This window comes from Rattus norvegicus, chromosome 2, assembly GCF_021556685.1.
Source record: "Rattus norvegicus strain SHRSP/BbbUtx chromosome 2, alternate assembly SHRSP_T2T, whole genome shotgun sequence".
NCBI lineage: Eukaryota > Metazoa > Chordata > Mammalia > Rodentia > Muridae > Rattus > Rattus norvegicus.
Genome location: NC_141535.1, coordinates 125,610,646 through 125,636,413, shown reverse-complemented (window position 1 = coordinate 125,636,413; position 25,768 = coordinate 125,610,646). Strand labels below are relative to the sequence as shown.

The window sequence follows — 25,768 nt, the reverse complement described above, 5'->3', positions numbered from 1 at the left end:
TGATCCCCAGCACCCTGTAAACCAAGCATGGTGGCTCATGCTTGTAATCTCAGCATGTGGGACGTGGGTTGCGATTCATCAAGTATTGTATGAGAGCTTGACTCAAAATACAGTATTTTAAAAAAGAAATCCCTGGGGCTATGGAGATGGCACATAGGGTAAAATACTTGCTGTGTACCCATGAGGAGCCAAGTTTGAATCCCCAGCATGCGAGTGTGGCCCTGAGATTGCTGGGATGTGCCAGCTGTCAATCTAACTCCGGCCTCAGTGAAAGGTCATGCCTTGGGGGAATAAAGCAGGGACTGTCAGAATTATCTTGCGGCCTTCACACGCCTACATGGGCACAGACATTTGCATACACACGTGGACAAACTACACACCACACACAAATAAAACTCAAGAATTAACCATTTTAAATTTCGTAGAATAGTTAGTTTTGTGCCCCCCCCAAAAAAAAAAGCTGAGGTTGCTGTGAGGAATTCAGGAAGCCATTTCCTGTTGTCCCTTGAGCTGAATGTTCTTTGGGTTCTTTGGGGAACTGCTCTGATGATCTGACTTCCAAATGGGGGAGTCCCAGAGACTCCTCATTGGCTCGTTTTCCCCCTTCTCTGTATCATCTCTTACCCCTGGGTTATTGCTCACTTATGCCAATGCCGTCAACATCCCTAACTGGAAGGTTTGAGGATACGGAACCCACCTTCTAGCCCCAATGTGTGGCTTACCTTGCATGCTTTCCATTTCTGAGAACTTACTCAAAATGATGTGCAAATACTCGCCAGGAAGGTCCAGCTACAGATAGCTCATGCTTCAAATTGTGGGCCACTCTGATGGCACACCTCCTGCCCTCCAGCCCTGCCCTGCAACTCTGTCCATTTTGCTTCCATAGTTTAAAGCTAAGTTAATTATTGGGTTTGTTGAAATCCAAGTTCACACAAGCTGAGGTCCATATGGAGGTCAGAGGGCGATTTGTGGGCAGCAGTTCTCTCCTCTCACCAGATGGGTCCCAGGTTGTCAGGCTTGAAGCGAGCACCTCCCCCTGCTGAGCCGTTTGTGAGCCCTCAGTTTTGTTTTACAGTCTGAGGTGGTAGGTCCTCTGATCTTATCAGGAATTAGCTGGTCTGTTTTTGTTTTGTTTTGTTTGTTTTGTTTTGACAGCTATTTACTTAGAACAAATTTCTCTTCTCCATGTGTTTTAGTTAGGGTTTTACTGTTGAGAATAGACACCACGACCCAGGCAACTCTCATAAATGAAAACATTGTAATGGGGCTGGCTTACTGTTTCAGAGGTTCAGTCCGTTCTCACCATGGTGAGAAGGATGGCACCATGTAGGCACACATGGTGCTGGAGAAGCCAAGAATTCTACATCTTGATCAGCAACCAGCAGAAGGGGACTATCTCCCACCCTAGGCTGGGCATAAGCATAGGGCATTTAAGTCCACTCCCACAGTGACACCCTTCCTCCAACAAGGCCACACTTGCCTTGGGATAAGCCACTTCCCCTGGGATAAACATATTCTAACGACCACATCATGGTTTCATACTTTTTGGTTGAGCTCATACCCAGCAAATTTCAATCTGTGGGAGTCTTATATGGATTATATTGAAGCTACATCTTTCCAAAGAAGTCTTCATCATTGTTTTCAGACAAAGGTGGGTTATCACTGTTCTTTTGGTGTTGATATTCAGGAAAAAATATTTCATTCAGTCAGTGTAAATCCAAACTCACACCTATATAAGCACCACCACGACCCATCCAAAGATTCTTTATCATTTCCCAGAATCCTAGATGGTTATTTTTGAGGGGTGGGGGGCATGGCCAGCCTGGCTCTCTGCTTAGATGCAGTTCATACCTCTGAATTCACATGACTTTCATGGATACTAAGTGCCAGAGCCTGGCTCCAGCAGGAGGTTCAGGTCTCAAAGAGAAGGTGTGAAGTCAGAGAGGGAAGGAGACTGACAAGACCTGAGGGTAACTCAGGATAGCTGGGTGTTTGTGGACAAAAAGGCTACACATTTTATACTTTATATTTGCACAGTAGCTCATTCACAGGTAACGTTGAGAGCAGACAATGACTCTAAGAGATGGATGTGATCTTCTTACAGGTTCTTTCTAACCCACTTTAGCCCTGGTTTTCAATATCCAGAATGAAAGATGTAATTAGCTTTATGACAGTATTTTTCTTGGGAGCAAAAGCAATAAGTCTTTATTGTTTTCTAAGGTTCATTAACTACACCAGGTGCCCCCTTTACACTTCGCCCTGCATGCTCTCAGGCTTCGCGTTCAGGTGACAGACATTGAGTCTTGAGAAACAAACCCATAGGAGCAATTTTCATTCCTCAAGGGGCATGATGCAGTGTTTACCTTGTAGCATAGCAAGCACTGAGCTGTTTCCTAATTGTGTTCCTATGTGTCATAGTCTTATGATATGGGCCTGGCCTCCTCATACACTCCTCAAAGGGAAGGTCTTGGCATCTTACTCTTCTTCTAATACACCATGCCATCCCAATTCTTTCAATGCCTGCTTCCTTAGATGGCAGAGGGGGATCAAGCCTGTCTAACGTCTCAACAGAATTTGCTTCTCAGTGAGGTTTGGGGGGACAAGATCTTGCTATTCATCCTGTAAGTCGTGTGTTCAGGGAATCAATCATGGGCATTGTTCTGTATTTATTAACTGAACTGGTGCCCTCAGCTGCCAAGGACCCAGGCTCTGGGTCTGGGTCCATTGTTTCTCTAGATTTTGTGCTTTCACCCTTGGGACCAGGTATAGGTGCCTGAGAGTCTCTGGAAACATCTTTCAGTTAATAAATCTTTAGCAGGGGGAACACAATAGAGATTTTTGTATAGGAGTAGGCAGAGTTATCATGCTATATGGTTCCATGGTAGCAGATGTTTCTTTCCAAAGAATTATTTTGTTTAGAGAGACTGCCATTGTATACATACATTCATACCCTCTACCAAAGGAGAAAGGCACAAGGAAACACCTGTAACACACAGTGAGAACCATCAAAAATGAGAGTAACAGGATGTAGGAGAGTTGTGATCCTCAATGTCCATTTGCTACAGGCAGTAGCTAGACCAGACTCCCTCTGGAACCCGTAAAGACGCTCCTTTAACACATGGGCCCCAGAGCCTTTCATGAGCCAAACTAATGACCAAACATTGGAGTCCCCCTTCTCTCTTAATTTGCCACACTGGAGGTCTATATTTGCCTTTACTGTAGTCTCTGCAACACGTTATCTCCCACTTCTCATGTCCCTCGCCCACCAGGAGAAGCTTCAAGCTGTGTTTACATTTACACTGTGCTCTGAAATCCATGCTTCGCCATAAGCCTCCTAGGCACTGGTGTCTAGACTCTTCCCTTCCTTTCAAATGTGGAAGTCACTGTAATGCTGTGGGAATGCTCTCCGTCTCAGCCACAGATGAACATTCCAACTAAAGGCAGCCATCAGAGAACATCTGCACAGGCTCAAGCCCTCACATGACAGAGTTGGCAAATACGTTTCAGAATAGGTAACAAAGTTGTAGGGAGAATGATCCAAGTATAGGAAAAGAGGGCTTTGATGATGTATTCGATTTACTTTCAAACGGTATAGAAAAAGGATATGCATGTACATTGCTGTATATGTATGTAATACACACACATGTCTAGCTATATGAATATACAATAGATGTCTATGATCCAATGAAAAGGCAGTAAGACATCAACATCAGGTCATTCAGGATGAAGGATGAGCCTTACATTATTCTTGCTACTTTTCTGCAAGTTTGAAATTATTTACAAATGAAAGCATAAAGCAAAGCAGCAAAGCCCTTTTCTGATTTTTAAACTGCCACAAGATGACTTGTAGAGCCAGGACAGGCTGACTTGGGTCCCTTCAGGCTGTATCTGCTATCATTCCCTCCAGCTTTCCAGCAGCCAGCTCTGGGCACCCCACCCCACCTCCATCACGGCACATGATGGAGGCCTGGGGAGTGATCTGACTCCTTAAGTCCTCAGAAAGTCCTCATCTCCTTCAGCGTTCATCTGAAATGACTTCTTCCATGCAACTCTTTAAAAACAAATTTTAGAGAATTAAGAAAAAAGAAAAATAAAATCTTACCGCATATCGCCAATTGTCCTGGAACTCGTTTTGTAGACCAGGCTGCCTTTGAACTCACAGAGACCCACCTGCCTTTCTCTAAATTGAGAAAAATTTTAGACAAAAATCAAGGTGCCCTCAAAAGCAAGAGAGAGAAACCATGTGGACTTGTTCACTATGAAATGTAAAATTAGAAGTTTTTGGAAGAGTTGGTCAATTCCATCTTACTTTTTATAACTTCGAATAATTTATCTTGTGTGTGTGTGTGTGTGTGTGTGTGTGTGTGTGTGTGTGTGTGTGTGTGTACATGTGTGCGTGCATCTGGAGATATGCACATGAATGCTGGTGCCCTGGGAGTCTAGAAGAGGGAGTCAGGCGTCACTGGAGCTGAAGTTACAGGAGGCTGTGAACCCCCATCCTCAGCGCTGAGCACTGAACACAGATAGTTTGCAACACCAGTGCATGCCCTAAACTGCCGAGTCTCCATCTTTTTTTTTTTTTTCGGAGCTGGGGACCGAACCCAGGGCCTTGCGCTTCCTAGGCAAGCGCTCTACCACTGAGCTAAATCCCCAACCTGAGTCTCCATCTTTAAAAAAAAATAATTTTTCACACGTTTCTGTAAGGTTTAGTGCACATAGTTTCAAAGTCCTCACTCACTAAGAACTTGGGCTTTAGTCTTCTGTGTTACAGTGTTCCATATTGTCGTAGCATCATTTCCTATGTCCTTCTCGAAGTGCGATAGCATCATTAGTTGGCCTTCTTTATGGGCGTCGGCAGCCTCAGACTGGAAAGGGAATTTCTTCAACTGTATATCCTCTCAAAGACTTGGCAAGATGCCTGGCGTGTAGTGGGTTCTAAGTAAATTGAGCGGTCATTGTCTAAAGTAAACTAATTACCAGATTTAATTTTAACATACATAAACACACACTTCTTAAGTTCAACATGGCTATCATCCTAGCAAACAAATGGCGAACGCTCCTGAAAGCTGTCTCCATAGCCCCCCACCTCCCATGGGCAGCCTAATAAATAGGACCTGGATTTCTCCCTTCTCATCAGGCAAAATGGTTTGTAATGTGTGGGTGAATAAATGTCTACAGGACTACACCGGCCCGAGCCTTTTAACAGAGAATTTACATGGAGCCAAATCTCATTAGAGTCAGAATTTGAAAATCCCACCAGACGCAAAGCAATTTGTAAGAAACAAAACTCCATTTCAAATCCATTTGTCTCTGATTTCCGAGTCTATGTTTTAAAAATACTTCTGTCTGTTGGTAAATCAGTCTCTGAAGAAACATCGTATCAGTAAAGCTTTAGTGGCTCTAAATTTGTCAGATAAATATGTATTCATCTGCTTCTCTGTCTAGAAAATAAGTAATTTTACACTTTGAATCCATGGGAACAAATACATTAGTGGGTATTTAAATAACTGCCACACATGTATTAGGTTTTCGAGAGAGAAAGAAAAGAAACTCCATTCCTAATTAAAATTAAAAACAAAAGTAAATCGATATTTTAACTATTGACAATAAAACATACATAGTTTTCCCAAGTGACATTCAAATTTTAGCTAAGAATACCTTCCTACATCAATGGCCTTCTGCAATTTTAATATTTGATAGACAAAGATATTATTTCTTGGGAGTGAAATTAAATAAGAATTAACTATTTTATTGTTGTGTCTTCATTTCGTGTTACTGGGAATAGAATCCACAGCCTCAGGCATGTTAAACAAATCCTCTATCTACCGCTGAGCTACACCCCAGCTCAAAGTTTCTCTTTTCATTCTTAAAGTTAGCATCAAAATAATGGGTTTCATTATGACATTTTATACATACGTACATATGTGTAATATCATTGTATTTTGCTCATACCTGCCCCAATATCCTCTCTTCCTCACCACGGCTGGGTCCCATTCCTCCCCCAATGTTGGTCATCCTTCGACTTTCATGTCATTTAGCATAAGCCTGGATTCTGCCTATGAGAGAAACATAGTTTTTGTCTTTCTGAGTCGGAACAATTTGGTTTAACTCAGTGATTCCAGTTGAACCCACTTTCCTGCAAGTGGCATGGGTCATTGAGGACTGAGTAAAACTCCAGGGTGTGTATGCCTTGTGCTTTCTTTATCCTCCTACCGATGGGTGTCTGGGCTAGTTGCCTATCTCTGCTATTGTGGGTAACACAGCACTGAAGATGGATGTACACGCATCCCTCTTGTAGGACTTAGATTTCTTCAGGGATATGCCCAGGAGTGGTATAAATGGGTCATAGTTATATGTGAGTGGTATAAATTGGTTGAATTTAGTTTTTTTGAGGATATTTTGTGTCTCCATATTTACTTTTGTAATGACTGCTCCATTTTACGTTCCCACCAGCAGCCCATAGGGGTGTGACTTCCATGCCCCGTAGCCCCTCTCCCTCTTCTAGTCATGCTTTCATGGGTATCCATTCTGACATGAATGAGAGGGAATCTCAGGGCAGCGTTGATTTGCATTTCCCTGATGGTTGAAGATGTTGAATATTCCTCATGTGCTCATTGGCTATTTATATGTTTTCTTTGGAGACGTATCTGTTCATTCCACCTGCACTTTGAGGCAGGTTTTCACTGTACAGGTGAGGCTAGCCTCCAGCTTCCTACGCAGCCACGGTTGGCCTCAAGCTCCCAGTCCTCCTGCTTACCCCTCCTAAGTGCTGGGATTACAGTAATGCACCGCCAATGGCTTCATCGCATTAAAAAATGACAAAGCTGTAGTGTTTGGAACATTATTGTATCTTTGTCCAACATACTATCATAAATTTTGATATTATCTTATACATCTCAGACCACAATCTTTTTAAAAAGGTAATTTGTTTTGTTTTTAAGTTATGTGTGTTCATACGTACACATATGAGTGCAATTATCCACAGAGGTTGGAAGAGAATGTAGGCTGCCCTGGAGCTGGAGTTACAAGCAGTTGTGAGCCACCTGAAGATGTGGGAATGGGACCAAAGGAGTTGGGGAGCATCTTCTGTAAGGACCACCATTGTTCCTAACCACTGAGCCCTCTCTCCAGATCCTCAGATCACAGCTCGTGCAAATATTCAAGTAAGTCTAAGCTCTTACCACACTGGCTCCTAATAGTCTCCCTCATTTAACAACTCCAGATTAATTTTCAGTACTCTTGGCTTAGCTGGTTACAGAGTTCTCGAGCTATACGACTTACTGACTATACTTTACATAAAACCCTCTGGTACTATCCGGGACTAATGAAGATATGTTGACTGCTAAGGTTCAGATGCTCGTGCTTGATGACCTACAGTCAACCCTAATTCCTTAAGCTCCTATAATTAGCCCCAGCATGCTGTTTTCTGCCCCTTTTCGTCACTTCACCTTTGCCCAGCACATGGCATCTAATTCTGAGAGCTACAGATGTTTTTGCTGCGGAGGAAGAGAGCTAGAGTAAACACAACTGTAACGGACAAACACTTGCGGGGCTCAGCCTGGAGAGGAGCACGTGGTGGTGGGATTCATAAGTCTTACACTGGGTGCACAAGGTAAAGACTTTCCCACTAGTACAGCTACTGCTCTGTACTGGTGGAGAATCCAAATCCACCTGAGGGAAGTGGACAAGAAGTCACTGACCATCTGCTGGGCTGTTGTCAAGTCACCTACAACACTGGGCCATACAATTGGATCGTGAGCGATTTAAAGCTTACCATGTTACTGCCATATTCGGAGCAGAGTCTCAGTCTACTGACATGTTGTCAGGGGAGATTAAAGTCACTGGAAATGATCAGTTTCCACAACTGTAAGAAAGAGGGCTTGAAGTGATCACTAGTATTCTGTGTACTGCAGATCCTGAGCCTTGGGGGGAGGGGGACACTGCGTGATTATCTCACTAACCTATTTTGTAGGAACTTTAATAAGTATATGACATTTTGGGACACACGCACGCACACACACATATATGACATGCATATAACGGCAATTAGGACGTTGGCAGTCAGTTCATTTTTACTGATTCTGTCTTAATCTTTTTGATTGATTTTGTCAGTGGGGGAAAGAAAGCCACATAACTGAAATAATAAATAACCTCTCAAATCATTTGTGTTTATTAATCTTGTGACAGAACCTTTCACTGTATTTTGTCAGAACTGAATTTGAAACAGCTGTAACGTGCAGCTCTGACAAGTTTTCACAATTAAAAATTCAGGATGTGCACCGGGCTCTTTCATTGAGTTCAGTGGTTACGTCATATCCTGCTCTACGGCAGGAACTGATGAGGAGGCTAGGCTCAGGATGGCTGGAAAATCTCACGTCCTGGGACCCACCCGCTCCAGCTGGTTTGACGATGAAGATGTAGTTTATGGAGCTGCCAACATCCCGGTCTCCAAGACTGGACTGGGAGGAAAGCCAGAGTTGTTTTAGGGAAATAAAGTGAATAAAAAAACAAACAAACATAAAGAAATGAAAAAAGCAGACTTGGAGGTTCTTAACTCAGTCAGGTAGGCTCCTGCTCTCTGTGACTTTTAATGCCTCGCCTCTGAGAGAGCCGTCAGCTACTAATGCCAAAACCTCTGACACCACCATGACATGAAGCTGCACAGGTTTGAGGCTGCCACTTCTGGCTCAAGAATATTCCAGGCAGTGGCGAGTGAGCTCGAAGGAAGGGGCACCGTACCTTGAGTCTAGTGACCCAGCCAAGCACTCCCAGGATACCAATTGTTTTTCTTCTTTAATGCCTAAATCTAAAGTCCTTCGGGCACCTGCCCTGCAGTAAGGTTAACCGAGTGCTGCTGGGCCAAGACCTTTATTTCCTTCACGAAGCAAGTCCTCACCTTCAGGAGCCTTGCTGAGTACCCCACACACTTGATCTATGTCGGCCTCAACAGCCCTTCATCCTCCTGCTCCAACTGGTTGGCTTGTTCCTGCAGACAGCTCTTCTGTGGCTCCTTCCTGGAGCTTTTCGCACACAGGGATTGAAAATAAAGCAGTTATTGCCATGGGCTTGGTTTACTCCACACTAGTGTCTAAATGTGTTTTTTTTTTCTGTTCTTTTCCTTTGATTTTGTTGTTGTTTGTTTGCTTGGGAGTTACTGAGACAGGGTGTCAGGCTGGCTTAGAACTCACTGGGTCGCTCAGGCTGGCCTCAAACTTAGAGCAATTGTACTCTCTACAACTTCCGAGGCCTTGGATTCAGAGTTGCTCATCATCTAGACTGTTTTAAACATGTTTTAGAACAAAGATTAGACACTCTTAGCTGGAAGTGAAGCTCAGCCTCACTGGTAGGCAGGGAACCTATACCCCATAAACTGGACTGTATCATACCTTCAATCCTAGTGTTGGGGGTAGAAGCAGGAATATCAGAAGTTTAAGGCCATCCTCGGCTCTGTATGGAATTTAAGAGTAGCCTGGATACATGGCATTTTGTCTCAAACAGGAATAACTTCTCCGTTTCCAGACTCATTCTGCTATCCTTTGGGGACTCTCTCCTCTGAGTCCAATGTCAATCCATTTGTGTACAACCCTTCCCAGCCCGCAAGCTCCCATCTCTGGGCTGCTTTGCTGTCTGGGGGCAGTCGAAGGGGGGCGTTGTTTAGATCTTTGCAAACTGTCTGTCTTACCACGAAACCTCTGCATAGTTGGACCCATGAGGATCATGGGGACTTTGGGCAATGAGGCACTATTGATGCTCTGTAGACAGGAGCCACACCGCTGTTAAATGTGGCCTATGTGGCAGGAATTGATTTTTTTTTAATTTTACTACTTTGACAATTGCATAGATATAACAAGTGTGTTAGAATTGTATTGCCCAAATATCTTCTAGGATATGTGTATCCATGCCCTCTAGTATCCCCTTCCCTTCTCCCCTGAACCTCTTTTCCTACCTACACTCGAAGTGACTATTCCATTGGGTAACATAGCCCCACACACATCCACACAAGCAACCATTCATAACCTTTGGTTCTTCAACAGAGAAGGAAGCTCCTGTGGCCAGGTCTTCTGCAGGTAGCCATAGCAGCTGTGTGCACTCTTCCCCATCCTCCAGGCCTTGTTATTTTTTTTGAAGTTGTATTTATTTATTATATATAAAGAACACTGTAGCTGTCTTCAGACACACCAGAAGAAGGAATCAGATCTCATTACAGATGGTTGTGAGCCACCATGTGGTTGCTGGGATTTGAACTCAGGACCTCTGGAAGTCAGTGTTCTTAACCACTGAACCATCTCTCCAGCCCCAGGTCTTGTTTTTTTCCCTACCCTTCTTCAATTGTTCTCTGGGCCTTGGGTGTGTATGACAGATAACCCATTTAAAGTCAAGGCCTCACACTAGTTCTCCAAACTTTGACCATGTAGGAGTCTGTAAATAGCAGTTGCCTTCTACTAAGAGGAGCTTCTCTGCCCCAGGCTGAGAGCAGCGTGAGTCTATGGGAATTAAACAGGAACAGTTAGAAGACAGTTTAGCCACGTGTTCATTTAGGGAAACAATGGTTCTGTGACTCTCTCTCGGCCCATGTTCTCCCCAGCCATCTGCTTTTGACCAGGTTTTATACTTATTAGTTATGTATCCCCTCCTGAGAAGCAGGGTAGCCAATCACAAAGCAGTCCGTTACTCTCGAAATAATCCCGTCGCAACTTTGCCAGTGGGCATATCTTATCCAGCAGATAGGCATGGTGGCACACATGGTTGAGACCATCTTGAGTTTCTCCCTCAGCAGCTTGCACACCACCTTCCTGCTCTATGAGAGCGGAGTTACCAGCTGTGTTCCAACTTACTTCCTCTGTGCCCTCTACTCAGAGCGTGTGTTATCTTCATGGTTTTCCCGTCTACTATTGGAGGGCGCCCAAGAGCAACGCAGCAGCTGGCATTTTAAAAAAAAAAATTTTTTTTACCCATTTGTGTGTGTGCATGCATGTACATGTGTGTATGCACATGCACATGCAAGAGAGAGAGGTGTTTTTGTATGTCTGCATGTTTGAGACATGTGAGTGTGTGTGTGTGTGTGTGTGTGTGTGTGTGTGTGTGTGTGTATGCCACACATGCCTGTGGAGGTCAGAAGAGAGTATTCAATTATTCAATCCCCTGAAGCTGGAGTTAACAGTCAGTTGAAAGTTAACTCAATGTGAGTGTCAAGAACTGAACTCAGGTCTTCTGGAAGATCAGCCAATGCTCTTAACTGCTCAGCCATCTCTTCAGCCCCAATAATTTGTATTCTTTGGGGGCCCCCTAAGACCTCTCTCAACAACAACTCACAGGGAGGTGTCTCACACCTGGAACTTGGGTTCTTGTTTATAAGCCCATGTCTTCTGGGACAGCGGCATTCAACAATGAAAGGTTATCTTGAGGAAGTGAATCTTTATGTATGTAGCCTGGATCAATATGGATTTAAGTAATTCCACCTGCTTACCAGCTGCCATTACAGCCAGTTCCCCTTTGGCTTCTCATCAAGCCAAGCTTACTATGGTCAGCAGTCCTCACTCCCCATCTAAGTTCAGGGTTCTCTGCATAGACCACCATGTTATACCAGCACAGCTTTTATTCTTGCCTCCACAGTGCCTGCTACTTATCATATCTTTACTGTCTAGGTACTTGATTGTGTTCTCCCTGCTTGCCATTATGTCTGGAGCATTTAGCACAGCTCCTGGCGTATGAGGAACAATGTTTTCATGTGTCAATACATGCATGCTGGCATGACCATGATGAGAAGAAGAAAGGAAACAGGTTAAACTTAATGAACAGAATTTTCAGTGCTCCAAGGAAAGAATGATTGTACCCTTGGAATTAGGGGCACCCCAAGCAGTTAAACTGGGCCTGTCTGGCTCCTAAACAGTGACCGGAAGTGATGTCCACTGTACAAAGATCGCTGCCATGAATACAGGCCAAAGGCAAGCTCCCTGCCCTCTCTGATGGTACGTCTTTCATTGGCTACTTTTTTAACCGACATGACAAAGGCAACCTGAGGAATGGAGAGTTTCTTTTGGCTCACAGTTTGAGGGTCAGTCTGTCATGGTAGGGAAGGCATGGCACAGAAGTGGTAAGCAGCGGGTCACATTTCTTCCTCAGCAAGGAAGCAGAGAGGGGTGAATAATGGAACCTACTGCCTCCTGCCCATGTTTAGTGTTGGTCTTCCCACCTCAACTAACACAACCTAGAAGGTCCTTGGCAGACAGAAAGCAAGAGTTTTATCTTCTAGGTGATTGTAGACTCGGCCAAGTTCACAATCAGTGTTACCCATCACATCTCATTATCTGCGTCCTGTCAGGTTACTACTGGGTACAGCTGTCAAAGCATCATCCTTAGCAACAGAACAACGAGGTGGATCATTCACCCCAGCGGGCTCAGGCTGCTACTTACCCTCTGTAACTTTAAAAACACTGGGGTAATGTATGTGAACGTAAAACACGTCATTTCAACACCTGATCCACTCACTTCAACATATGGCTTACATCTTAAATGTGTTTTTAAAGGATTATATATCCTCAATTTGATAGGATTATAATTTACCCTATTTAAGGGTTACACAATTGAATGCAGGCATGTAATTTTTGTGGAAACAGATGCAGTGTGATCTATAATATCCTAAAACATCACTGCTGACTCTCCTACTGATAGTCCCCCCTGGGAAAAATAGGAACTTATTTAAATACAAGAAGGTCGTTCCACCTCTAACAACTCAATTTTTTTCCTGGCAATAAATTTGAGAATTTCTTTCTAATGTCAATAAGTTTTGAGGATTCTGCATTTTATGCTAATTACACTTTTAGTATTCAGTTTAGTGGAAAACATAATGGTAAAAGCTATAAACCCTGAAATTCTCTGAAATAGTCTATTAGTCACCATAGTACCTATGTGTACATAAAAGGCCAGTACGAATGTATGCACCATATTACTTATTCATATTATCAACAGTGCTTGTAGTAGGAATACACTCAGACGGCTGCCCGATAACCCCCACCATGATCCACTGTTTGTTTCTGTTGTGTGTATATTTGGTAATCTGACTTCTCAGATGTGCATACAATATTTAGAGTAGGAAATGGAATAACTAAACAGGGATAGTCTTAGCCAAAATATAAATAATCATAACAACACACATACGCACTTCACAAGAGACTCCCGGGGGGTTAGAGATGTCCTAAGGGCTCCTATGGATGGTCCCTGCAGTGCAGGAAAGCCGCATTTGGACTACAACAGAAATAGCTGGATGATTAGGTGCAGTCTGTAAGGAGACAATGTTCCTGAGAGGCCTGACGTGTACTCACTCTCTCTACCCCTCAACTACAGCCACTAGATCCTAAACGTCCAGCAAGACCATTTGGTTTGTCCCCACTTTTATTAAGTGTGATAAATGCAAAAAAAAAAAAAAAATCCAGTCAGTGTCTACTTCACTGCAGATCAGGCTAGCATGCCAATCCCAAGATGCTTTCTCCTTACTCAAATCACACTTTAGCCGCAGGACACTCACTTATGACATACTTTCACAACATCTCAATCAGCTTGGCTTTGGCATTGAAAACATTTAAAAAAAACAAAACAGACCTTCATTTTTAGAGCTGTCTCCGCCTTACCTAGTTCCAATAAGTACAAGCAAAGTATTTATGAGGCCATAACCCTGAGAACTTCCCTGAGAGCTAATCTAACTCGTGACGTGTTCTCCTCTGCGTGGTCCATATCAGAATGCTATTGTGCTGCTCCGTGTGAGGTTAATTTGCTCGCATCTGTGAGCCTTCCTAGCTGCTTGACTTCTGGAGGCATCTTTAATGAGTCATAGGAAACATCTGCTGAACCAAGACCAGGTTGTTTAGCTTGTGCTGACTCTGAACTTCTGAATCATCAGCTCACCTCCTTAATAAGCTCATAAACTTGCGACCCCCCACCCCCATCATGATGTCAAGCTCTTTCCTGCTCCCAGCCCTCTATAAACCATTCTGCTTTTTCCTGTATCCCCAAAGGAAGGCTTTGTCTCAAAGACTTGTCCTTTGCCGGTGGACTTCTTCACCTAGTCATCTTGCAAGATACACAGTGGCAATTTGAAGTAGCCACCTGCCTAGATGACCAAGTTTGTTCCCACTCTACTTCCTGTATAATTAGGTTATACAGCATGCCTCAGGGAGAGCTCTGAGCTACCCTTTTATTGTTTGCATTGATCCATAATCAGATCTTCCTGCTAATAAAACAATTAATACTAATCTGTCACAAATTGCAACACAGACTCTTGCCAGGACTATCTCAGTACAGACACTCAGTAAATTTTATTGAAAGACTGAATGAATTAACATATGGACTTGGATTGGAAAGCCAAAGGCTCAGCTCTCTTCGCTGCCACCCCAATAGGAAGGCGCGATAGTGAACATCAGTTGTCAACTTTATGGGATCTAGAATTACCTAGGAGACAAATGTCTAAGCAAGCCAGAGATTAACTGGCCTAATCAGTTAATTAACCTAAATGTGGGCAGTGCCATCCTGTGGACTGGGGTTCTGGCTGGAATAAAAAAGGAGAGAGTGGGCTGAACATCACCTTTCATTGCCCTCCACTTCATGGCTGCTGATGTAGTGCAGCCCCCTGCCTCATGCTCCTGCCACTGCACCTGTGTGATTGAGGCCCAAAAACTGTAAGCCAAAATAAACATTCCCTAAGTTACCTTTGTTCTGTATTTTGTCATAGGGAGAAGTGGAATGCCGGTGGTGATGGTGCCTTCCACACAGTTCTGTCACTGCCCGCAGCGGCATCCCAGTGTGAAGCCAGTGGGTATCAAAAAATGTGTTTTTGCACACCTTTCCTGTTGCTGTGATGAAATCCACTCCCGAGAGCAGCTTACAGAAGAGTTATTCTGACTTAGTTTCAGAGGGATGGAGACTCCATCGTGGCAGAGGGGCATAGCCTCAAGTGGCAGGAGCTGCTAGCACTTCCTCAAAGTTCCATAGCCGCCCCAACCCCAAGGACTGAGGATTGGAATCCGTGAAGAACCTATGGGCACATTTCTCATTCAAACCACCTCACCCTGTGTTGTGAAAGATATGTTGTTAATCTCTTTGTCTGAAAAAGATTTAGGATACAAAGGAAAATCAAAGCCAGTCTCAGATGCTATTCATGTTCTAATCTTTGCTTCCAAGTCAGACCACCATTTCATGATTGTTCTCTTCTCTGCACTTTTGTCTTAGACCCATGCCTAAGCTGGGTAAGTCTCTCTCTTTCTCTCTCTCTCTCTCTCTCTCTCTCTCTCTCTCTCTCTCTCTCTCTCACACACACACACACACACACACACACACTCACAGAGACACTCATATAATATACACACACAGACACACACACTCACATTCCCTGCCTGACATATACTCATATACACACTCATACACAGACTCACACACACACAGACACATAATCACATACATATATACTCACATCCATAAACACACACACACACACACACACACACACACACACACACACAGATGTTCCCTAACTTTTAATGGAGTTATACCCCAAAAGAACATCATAGGTCCATAATATTATCAGACAAAATAAATATGGTGATTAATAACATCATTTAGCAATACAGCATAGAGTATGCACTCATGGTCACATGGCAGACTTGGGACCTGTTTGCTCACTCCCTTTGCCCAGCATCATGGGATGGTTCTACATATTACTATCTCAAAAAAATGAAATTTGCGTTTTCTGCATACATATCATTTTTACCCAATCAGGAAGTTAAAAAATCATAAGCTCAATTGTAATAAGTTGTGTGTGCACTCTCTAAATTGTGTGTGTACTCTTAAGTTATGTGTATACTCCCTAAGTTGTGTGTGTACTCCCTAAATTGTGTGTGTACTAAGTTGTGTGTGCACTGCCTAACTTGTGTGTGCACTGCCTAAGTTGTGTGTGTGCTACCTAAGTTGTGTGTGTACTGTCTAAGATACCTGTGTGCTCTCTAAGATGTCTGCGTGCTCTTTTTCTGTGTTTTCAATTCTCTCTGTACTTATCCATCTCTAACGAAAAACATGGGACTTGCAAAATAATTCTGTCAACTCTATAAATAAAAATCTAAAAATTATTCTATAATTTTAGGTTTTAAATTATTATTATTTAAAGCTTTTATTATCATTGTGTATATTTGCACATATAATGTGTATGCGGGTGAAGCGGTTGCCCAATGAACTATCTTGTTGGCCCCTAAAGAGTTGTTAATACACACTCTAGAATTATGACTGAAGAGACTAGGAAAGGGCAACAAGAAGGGATTAGAGTACCTGGGGGTTGAAGAGCTGAGGGGGAAAGAATTATGACATGCTTTGTTTGAGAATACCACAAATGATATCTGTCTTAGGGTTTTATTGCTATGGAAAGACACCATGACCAAGGCAACCCTTGGTCACACATTTAATTTGGGCTGCCTTACAGTTAGTTTCAGAGGTTTGATCCATTCTCATCCTGGTGGAAAGCATGTATCATCCAGGCAGATGTGGTGCTGGAGGAACTGAGAGTGACACATCTTGATCCCAAGATATCCAGGAGAAGACCATTGTTGACAGGCATCCAAGAGGAGGGTTTCTCTTGCCCTGGGTAGAGCTTAAACATAGGACCTCAAAACCCACCCCCACAGTGGCATACTTTCTCCAACAAGGTCACAACTCCTAATAGTGCCACTGCCCATGCACTATCCAAACACCACAATATTTAATATCTTGAATACTAATTTCAAAAATACAAAAGTTAAAAGTAATAAAAGGATCCCTACTGTTCTTCAGTGGGTGTTGGCATTAAAGAGTCTAAAACACCCATGTTGTATAATGTAGAGAAATCCCCGACTGAATGAAAATGGGGAAAGAACTTATATTCATGCTTGAGCTGGGCTTTTTGTGTAGCTGGACATCATTCTTGTTGTTTTGTTCACTGGTTCATTCATTTGTTTGTTTTGATGAATTAGACTCTTACATAGTCTGAGTTCCCTTGGGTAAGGATTGAGCTGAGAGTGATCCTGAGTGACTGACCCTCATGTTTTTGTATCCTGGGTACAAACCTAAGGCTTATAGATGCTGCTTAAGGGCACTACTAATTGAATTACCATCCTAGCCACCACACATGGACTTTGCAATGGTGGGAACCGAACCCCGGGCCTTGCACATGCTAACTCTACCAGTTGCTACATATTCTGTCTGGGGCTTTTCCTCCTCTAATTTACTAACAATACCACTAAGCTATATTCTGCATATAGTAAGCCTAAAATGTCATCACACCTAGAAAATGTTTTGATTCTATATATTAATTGATATCTTTCACCAGCACATAAAATGTATGCCTTCCAAAAATAATTCAGTATCTTGTGATTAAAATGTCAAATTAATGTTTATATAAATATACATATTTCATTTTATTACAATCCAGCTAAGATTAAACTGAGCAAATCTTTGTATAACTGACTATGAAATAGTCCCAGGCAGTCAGCCACTTCTAATGTTAGAGAAATAAGATTGGGGCTGGAGGGATGGCTCAGTAGTTAAGAGTTCTGACTGCTCTTCCAGTGGGCTCCAGTTCCCAGGCACCTGGTACACGTGGTGTACATACAAATGTGCCAGAAAAATTCCCATATACATGAAACAAAATAAATATTCTTAAAAAAAAATAAGCCAAAGTCTGGTTTGGGCAAAGAGCTTCCACAGTTCCTCAGGGTCTTCAACTATCTCAGATGTAACAGAATGTAAAATTTTCTATGTAGAATTCCAGGGCAATTAAAACTCTTAATAATTATCTTTCCCAATGGTTTTGCCTTTATTGGTTGGCAATTAATGATTTGACTTTTGACCAAGGTACAAAAAAATACTTCTTTCTCAGAAAACTTGTGGTAACAGATTCGGTTTCCCAGCTCTAAGATGCCGGTGGGAATTGACCCTGACAGTCACAGCTGTAATGTCTGTGTGTGAAACCTACCAGAACGTCATTCTAGTAAGAGCAAGTGGGAGCTACTCATTCTCTTTACCCAGGAACTGGTCCTGTGGGTTCCCTCATTGACGGTCTCCCCACTGTGACCTCTCCATCCTACCACCAGCTCAGCAGAGGGGTGAGGGTAGACACGGCCTGGGCTATGACAGTGATTTTGGTACCAGAATCCCATGCTGGATCCCCCTGGCCTCCTCCATCCTTTGGAATCTGTGGAATGAATTCAGATGTGACACCCAGGGCAGAGAAGAGATGAGAGTCTAGTATAGGGTGAAGTGGTGTACACCCAAGGACTAAGATAGGGTGTGATCCCACGGGCCTCAGAGGAAAACACTCTTGTAAGAAAAAGTGGGCCCTGGCTCAAGAGACCACATAGAGGAAGACATCTTTATACAGATGTGTTTGTTTGTTGTTTTATATGTATGGGTGTTTGCCTGCATGTGTGACTGTATATGATGTGCATACAGTGTCTGAGGAGGTTGGGAAAGAGAGTTGGATTCCCTGGAATTACCACTGTTAGCCAATATGTGAGCGCTAAATGGAACTCATGTCCTCTGTAAGAAGAGGCTCTTAACTGCTAAGCCACCTCTCCTGCCCCAGACAAAGACACTAGACAGAAAGACCCTTTTACTACTCATCTTTATGTAGGTTTTTTCTCTTTGTGTTTTTGTCCATGGGTCATGTAGTACAGGCCTAGCCTTAAACTTATGTGTACCCTAGAATGAACTAGAACTTCTAATCCTTTGGCCTCTGCCTCCCAAGTAATAGGATTATAAGAACATGTCTGGCTGTGTGCGGTGCTGAAGATCAAACCCAGGCCTTGTGCATGCCGGGTAAGCACATTTCCAATTGGGCTAACCTCTGGTCCCCACTTAGATTGACTTTCTTCGGGTAGGGGACAAGTCTGTGCCTTTGTTCTTAAGAGAAAGCCTCTGGTGAGATAGTATCTTATGCTATAAGAAGTTTAGAACGTTACCTCTCCACTAGGGCCAGAGATAGTGACTCTGTAGACCTGTACGCCATTCTGTAGATCAGGAGTCAGTGTCCTGAAATTACAGGAGCTAGTGCTGCAAGCTGATGCTCACCAGGAAGGGTCCAGTCTCCCTGACCTTTAAGCCTGCTGTCACCTAACTAGTTACTAGGACTCTCATGGTGACCTCACCAATCTAATGGCTCTCTAAAGGGGTGACAGAAGCCATGAAGCTAGACTCTAGAGTGACTCAGAATGTCTCTGATATATATCCCCTACATCTCCCCGGCCGTGTGGCAGCATTGCATCGCTTAGGCTCCCGGGAGGTGTACGTGGCTTCTCACTGCAAAAAAGACAGGGGCTGTAGAGTATTCTTTTTTCAGTCTCTTTGAAGAGTTCAAGCCAAGACACAGGAAGCCTAGGAGCTGGTTTCTAGAACATTTAACCTCTCACAATATAGACACACATTATCTAACAGCCCCGATGCAGCTGCTCACCAGCTTAGGCTCTGGGAAAACAATACACACAAAAGATGAAGCACTCCTGCTTTGAATAATTAGCGCAGTCTTTAGGACTAATGAAAAGATTATTAAAGTTAAACATTAGCTTACACAAAGCGAAATTTTCTTCTAAAACAGAATGGAGACGTGTCATTGTCCAGCGAGGCAGTTATTTTCAAACTAGAGACAATTAAGACGCTGGGCTGCGGGCCATAACTCCCACAGAAACCAACATAGACTTCCTCTGTGCCCCTGACAGCCAGCCAGGGATGAGGATACAGTAGAAACTGAACAGAGTTTCATACCTGCACTAACACAGCACAGGTCCCATGGAGGTCAGGCACACTCTGCATTCCTGTGTTGGCTGAGGGGCTGTCAGTGCTCAGGCAACCTTCCCAGGGCTTCGTCAACCCTCTGATTCACACCCAGCATCCAACAGCGAGGTGTATCTGCCAACAAAGGAAAGCTGGAAGCAAGCCAGCCTACTGGTCCTAAAATGATGCCTGCCTCAGCATGGCCCACCAGGCCAGGCATTGATGGGAAAGGCCTGGCACCAGGACTGACGTGCAGCTCCTTATCGGGTGAGGAAGAGGGTGGACTGGAAGTAAGTCTCAGACAATTCATCAAGTAGACAGATTGTCATAGTATCTTTGAAGATGGTGTGGCTCTCCCATAGCATCAGTCCCCATACCATCAAGAGCAACAAACGCCTATTACCCCAGGTAGGTTAACCAAGGTACCAATTGCATTCAAGTCCAACTTAGTATGCATGAAGTTGCATTTAGGATCATTGATGACCCTAAGTCATCTTCATTCCCAGAAAGTCCTACCCTTTGTGGGTGGTGGCCTCATAGAAGCAGCATCATGGAGCACTGCTTTTCAATTAAGTTTTCACTAACTGATCTCTCCAGATCAATCATAGCAGAGAGGAGATGAGACAGAGAAAAAGTGGGAATCCCTCCTCCTTCCACCAGGAAGTGTCAGTCCATTGCCATAGGCCAAGCTATCCCTGGAATATGCTGCTCAATCAGTTGCCATGGCTACTGGACCAAGGAAATATCTACTCCAAAGCGGCATGGGACGATGGTGTTATACCCAGAGAAAAGGCCATTCTACAACCAAGAAAGGCAGAGTGAACGGTGTTGGCTAACAGCAAGCTAGAGGCAGGGATCTGATGGTCATGTCAGGCATGACAGGCTGTTGATCAGGCACCTCTCAGTTCTCCTGGTCTCATGCATAGTTGAAGGAGGCCCTATATGCACAGCATTCCCACAAATTATGACCCCGCTGAGCAAGTAGCTGGAACCCAAAGCTCTTCCTGCTGTGCGCCTTTTTCCTTTAGGCATATCATGACCATCCCGTTGCATCACAGAGCAGAGATAACATCAGTCTTGTAGTCATGGCAACACAGTAAGCAGAGCAATACAGTGACAGCTAGGTCTAGTGGTACTGGGAGAAGTAACGCTCCCTAGTTGAAAGGGAAGGTGGATCACTGGTCCCTTGCCTGTGAGTCACCCACCACTCCCTGCTGCCCTCTAGCGGAATGTGGTGTTGGGGTGTGCTAGTGTGGGAGACTGACTGGAGGAAGTGTTCCAAGATGCTGCTATGGTGGGCTCTACCCCTGCTGAGGCGGGGCTTTTCTGTGAGTTACATGTGCTGCTGCAAGGAACCCCAATACACTCGTCGGCTCAGCACAGTGGGCTTGAGTGGAATCTTTTCTTTGGCTTGACATTGGTTTCCTGCCTGGGGCGAGTAGATATCTGCGCATATTTCCTCAGGGAAAGTAATAGAAGACGGACTTAGGTCCAAAAAGTAGTTCTGTGGAAGGTAGAAGGTTGACGAAGGGGAGGGACAGGGGATAGGTGTGTGTGTCCCTTGGCCCTCCCTCAGCCCGCTTGCCTGGGAGCATCACTCCCCGAGCTCAGTTTCGGTTTTAAGGCCATTCAGCTATATGACACACACCACAGGCGAGTTTAGTGTCACAGCAACACGAACTATAAACACTTTCTGAAAGGACTTTTCAGAGCCAGAGAATGAGTGTGGTATCAGCAGACACTGGTCACCTGAAACAGGGTGTCACCTAGGCCCCAGACACCCTTGTGTCAGTGTCAGGAAGGGACACTGGTCACCTGAAACAGGGTGTCACCTAGGCCCCAGACACCCTTGTGTCAGTGTCAGGAAGGTGAGGCAAACCAGGCAGAAGCAGAAAATGCACATGAACTCTCTCTCTCTCTCTCTCTCTCTCTCTCTCTCTCTCACACACACACACACACACAGGAATATCATGGTTACAGGTGTTTACCACACCTCGCATGTCTACCAAATCCCTGCTGCTTTGCTCGTGGGAAGACAGGGGCCATGGCATACTCTGTGCTCCTGAGACAGTCAGGCCTGTCCTAAGCCTCCAGTGAGGAAAGCACTGGGTTGAAACCAGACAACAGAGACCTGACCTAAAGTGCTTGCTAGCACAGCTGCTCCATATCTACGTGGGAAGCTTAGAGTGTTCCCGACTCACAGGAAAGCCAGGCTAGTTCCATGCTTGGTTTTGACCTGAGGTACTGTTTCTCACCCTTTCCATGAAAGCCTGGCCTGAAATTACAGGCCTCAGGCTTGGCTTTCATTTGGAGTTTAGGGATTGCTGAACCAGAGCAGATCTTCCTATCTATCCCTCCGTGTGTGTGTGTGTGTGTGTGTGTGTGTGTGTGTGTGTGTGTGTGTTGCTCTCTCCCATATGTATTGAAACAGGGTCTCCTGCACTGAGGTTGCAGGTGTATGCTAACATGCTCAGATCTTTGCTTGGGTGCTTGGATCAAACCCAGGTCTCCATACTTACACAGCAAACACTTTACTAACTGAGCCACTTACTTCCCCTGCCTGTGTGGCTTTCTCTTGAAGAAGAGCCATTAAGAACTCCCTTATCATGAAATCCAATGACCCTGCTGATTTTTCATGGACTAGGTGACACTCCTTCCCAATGTTCAGGTTTCTGTTTCCTTCAAGGCAGCAAATCCATTCTTTCCCAGAGCTTACATGGCAGAGTTCCCCAGTGATCAGTCACAGTGGAGGAAGCAGGGGTGGGGGGAGCCCACCTGCCTGTGGCTCCAGCTGCTCACCAAACTGACCGACATCTCTAGTGCTTGATTCCATCCATCCCAGAATTTCCAACTGTGAAAGTGTCTGAGTCCACGTGTGTGGTTAACACAGTTCTAAACATGATGTCTTACGTGGCTGAGGACACAATATCAGCCAAGTGATGGTGACTGAATGGACAAATGGGTGAGCATGTGAACCAGGCTCAGGGCACAGCATTTGGTGACTTACAGAAGTGGTCTGAGCCCTCACTAGATGAGTCAGAAGATGGGAGAGGTTCCACGGGAACACAGGTCACAGTGGTGTTGGGAGGAATGAGGGTGAACGAGGAATGAATGAATGAATCTCTCAAACTGCAGTGGAAAGACCCTCCAGTCACTGTCTTCAGCCAGGGCTGCCTCCCAAGAGGAAACATGTAGGTTCTCAGGGGAGTCCGCCAACACAAACTGACAGTCTGAGTGTGTCAGCACCCAGGGAGCTATTACTGTCTTTCACTCTTGTCTTCTCTTTTCAGATACCTCTCCTTAGTGAAATAGAATGGGACGGAGCAGCCTTTCTGTGGGTGATACATTCAGGAAGACCCACCTCTGCCTTGTGGCCGCATGTCCTTACCCAAGATGTTTCCCCAAAGCCACAGTGACAGGCATGTGTCAGGCTCTGTGCTCTGCTGGGCACCTCCAGCGTTTTTTCTTTCAGGATCTTCTCAGACACCTCAAAGGCAGACACCACTCCACAGAGGATATGGATGGGGGTCTCGGGAAAGTTGAGGTACCTGGCTCTAAAGGAAAGGGAGAGTTGAGCTTCTCGAAGACGTGGGAAAGCAAGGCAGCATAAAATACTATGTCCCTGTGGAACTTCTCACTTTCTGACTCATTTAGAGAGGTCTCAGACCACATCTGCAAGTCACCAACTGCCTGCTATATCCTGAGCCTTGTGGGGAAAAAGAAAATGAAGCCCATGATCTTGAGGAGCTAACAAAGAAAGCCCTAGAGAAGATACTGAGGCCTCCGGGGGATTGCGAGGAGAGAAGGTTTCTAGGGGAAAGGGTTCTCCATACGCAAACCGCACCAGTTCAGCATTCCGTGGCCCTACCCTTGAAGACGATCCCAGCTGCAGGGTTTTGACTGCAGTGTTTCAGATTTAGTTAGCAGACTTGGCTGTCTTTCTAACACTCATACTATACATATAATTTCCATTCAAATTCAAAATCTTTCCGATTATTGTGTGAACGCAATGTTATTCAAGGATTTTTTTTTCCTGAAAGAGCACCTATCTGACATGCATTTTTAATTTTATGTGCAATATGCAAATGTCATCACTGTAGTTGTTAACCGCAGTGCAGGATTGCAATTAACTATGGAGCTGTGCATTTTAGTTATATGCTAATGCTAATGAGATTTTCATAAAGCAACTCCAATTACCAGCCCTATTTTTTAGCTGCAAGAGCTATTGCAAAGCAAAGGTGTTGCCTTTCTTTGGAATAAATTACCCTTTGTCCTTGGCTCCCTCATCATATTCAATCATCATAAAAAGTAACTCTGGCTTCTCTCAGTATTTTATGCTGCCTTGCTCTCCAATAGGATATTAATGGAGACTGTGGGCAAGTCTGTTTAGAAACCAATTTGCCCTGTGCAAGCATCAGAGAAAGTTTCTCCTGTTGTTCACTGCCCCAGCAAAAGAGCAGAGCTTCCAGTGGCCCAAGTAAACAGGAGCTGCAGGAGACTGAAACTCAGACACTGAGCTAGCAAAATAAACCACAAGAGAGCACTGGGCGGTGCAGCCTTGGATTGAAGATGCCAGGCTGGGAATGGGCCATTAAGCTCGGATTTATGGTCAGACACACCACTGGTGGAGAACAAGTACTTTAGAAAGATACAGTCTGTCATTCATTGAAAAGATGCTCCTATGGTATTAGGCCAGCAAGATGGGTCTGCAAGTAAGGTGCTCACCCAACAGGCCTGGTGGACTAAATTTAATTTCCCGATTCTTTGGTGGGAAGAGGGAATCAGTTCACAAAAGTTGTCCCCGTGTGCCCGCACTCACTCAAATAACCTCACACAAGACTGAAAAAAGGAGAAAAGGGGGAAAAGGTAAGTGTGGGGAAACAGTCCTGTTTTGGTCTGGGGATTTGGCTCAGTTGGCGAGAACGCTTGTTTAGCGGGCACAGACTCTGGATTTGATCCCCCAGTGCACCATGTCGGGGCACAGCTATATTCCCAGTACTCAGTTGGCAGACTAGGATTTCAAAGTCAGTCTTAGTGAATTCAGTTCCATACTTGAGACTCTAGAATAAAACAGCCGAGGAAAGGGAGACAGATCCTAGGGTTTGACTTTACTACTGTAGTAATTATTCTATTTGAGAAGGAATCTTACCACGTACCCAGGCTGTCCTCCCACATCGGCCTCCTGAGTCCTGGCATCACAGGCATCAGCCCCGGCACTCAGCACTTACAGATCCTTTTTAGAAAGAAAGTTCAAGAATTTTGTGAGCAGTGAGTGGCTGAGCAGGTGCATTGCCACTTCCAGAGGGGGCACAGTCAAGTAGGACCTAAATATGGTAGAAAGAATGATATGCCTATTATGACATACTTTTAGAGGGAAGCACAAAGTGAAGGAAAACTAATCAGTTAGGAAAAAAGATGTGGGATCAAGAAATGCCACAGAAGACGACGATGCGTAAGCTGAGCTTTGTGGGGACTGAGTATTTACTAGGACAGGGGAAGGAGTGGTCCTGATCAGCATGGAAAAATGAGAGTTGGGATGAAACTGAATGGCAGTGTCAGTGGGTACCAGGAGGCATATCTTAGATCACTGTCAGGAGGGATTCCTCATTGTTACTGTGTCTTAGTTAGGGTTCACTCCTGTGAACAGACACCATGACCAAGGCAATCTTATAAAGGGCCACATTTAATTGGGGCTGGCTTACAGGTTCAGAGGTTCAGTCATTATCAAGGTGGGAGGATCTAGGCAGGCATGGTGCAGACAGAGCTGAGAGCTGAGTTCTACATCTTCATCTGAAGGCTGCTAGTGGAAGACTGGATTCCAGGCAGCTAGGATGAGGGTCTTAAAGTTCACCCCCACAGTGACACACCTACTCTAATAGGACCACACCTATTCCAACAGGGCTATACCTTCTAAGAGTGCCACTCCCTGGGCTGAGCATATATAATCCATAACATATTGCATGAAGTGCTTTTGAGACAGTGTCTT

General features: G+C 44.4%; 2 long non-coding RNA genes across 2 annotated transcripts in view; one reads left to right on the top strand and one right to left on the bottom strand.

The window, feature by feature from the left end:
• Positions 1-16,095, top strand: part of LOC120100810 (uncharacterized) — a 32,233-nt gene extending 16,138 nt beyond the window's left edge. The window contains exon 5 of the long non-coding RNA XR_015674459.1: positions 14,726-16,095. This is a non-coding gene — a long non-coding RNA (uncharacterized LOC120100810). The remainder of the gene's footprint in view (positions 1-14,725) is intronic.
• LOC147996228 (uncharacterized) lies at positions 8,148-25,015 on the bottom strand. The gene is made up of 4 exons (XR_015674457.1): positions 24,939-25,015; positions 23,171-23,336; positions 8,897-9,020; positions 8,148-8,459 (listed from the first exon to the last, which is right to left on the bottom strand). It is a non-coding gene; the product is annotated as an uncharacterized LOC147996228 (long non-coding RNA).
• Between the last annotated feature and the right edge of the window lie 753 nt (positions 25,016-25,768).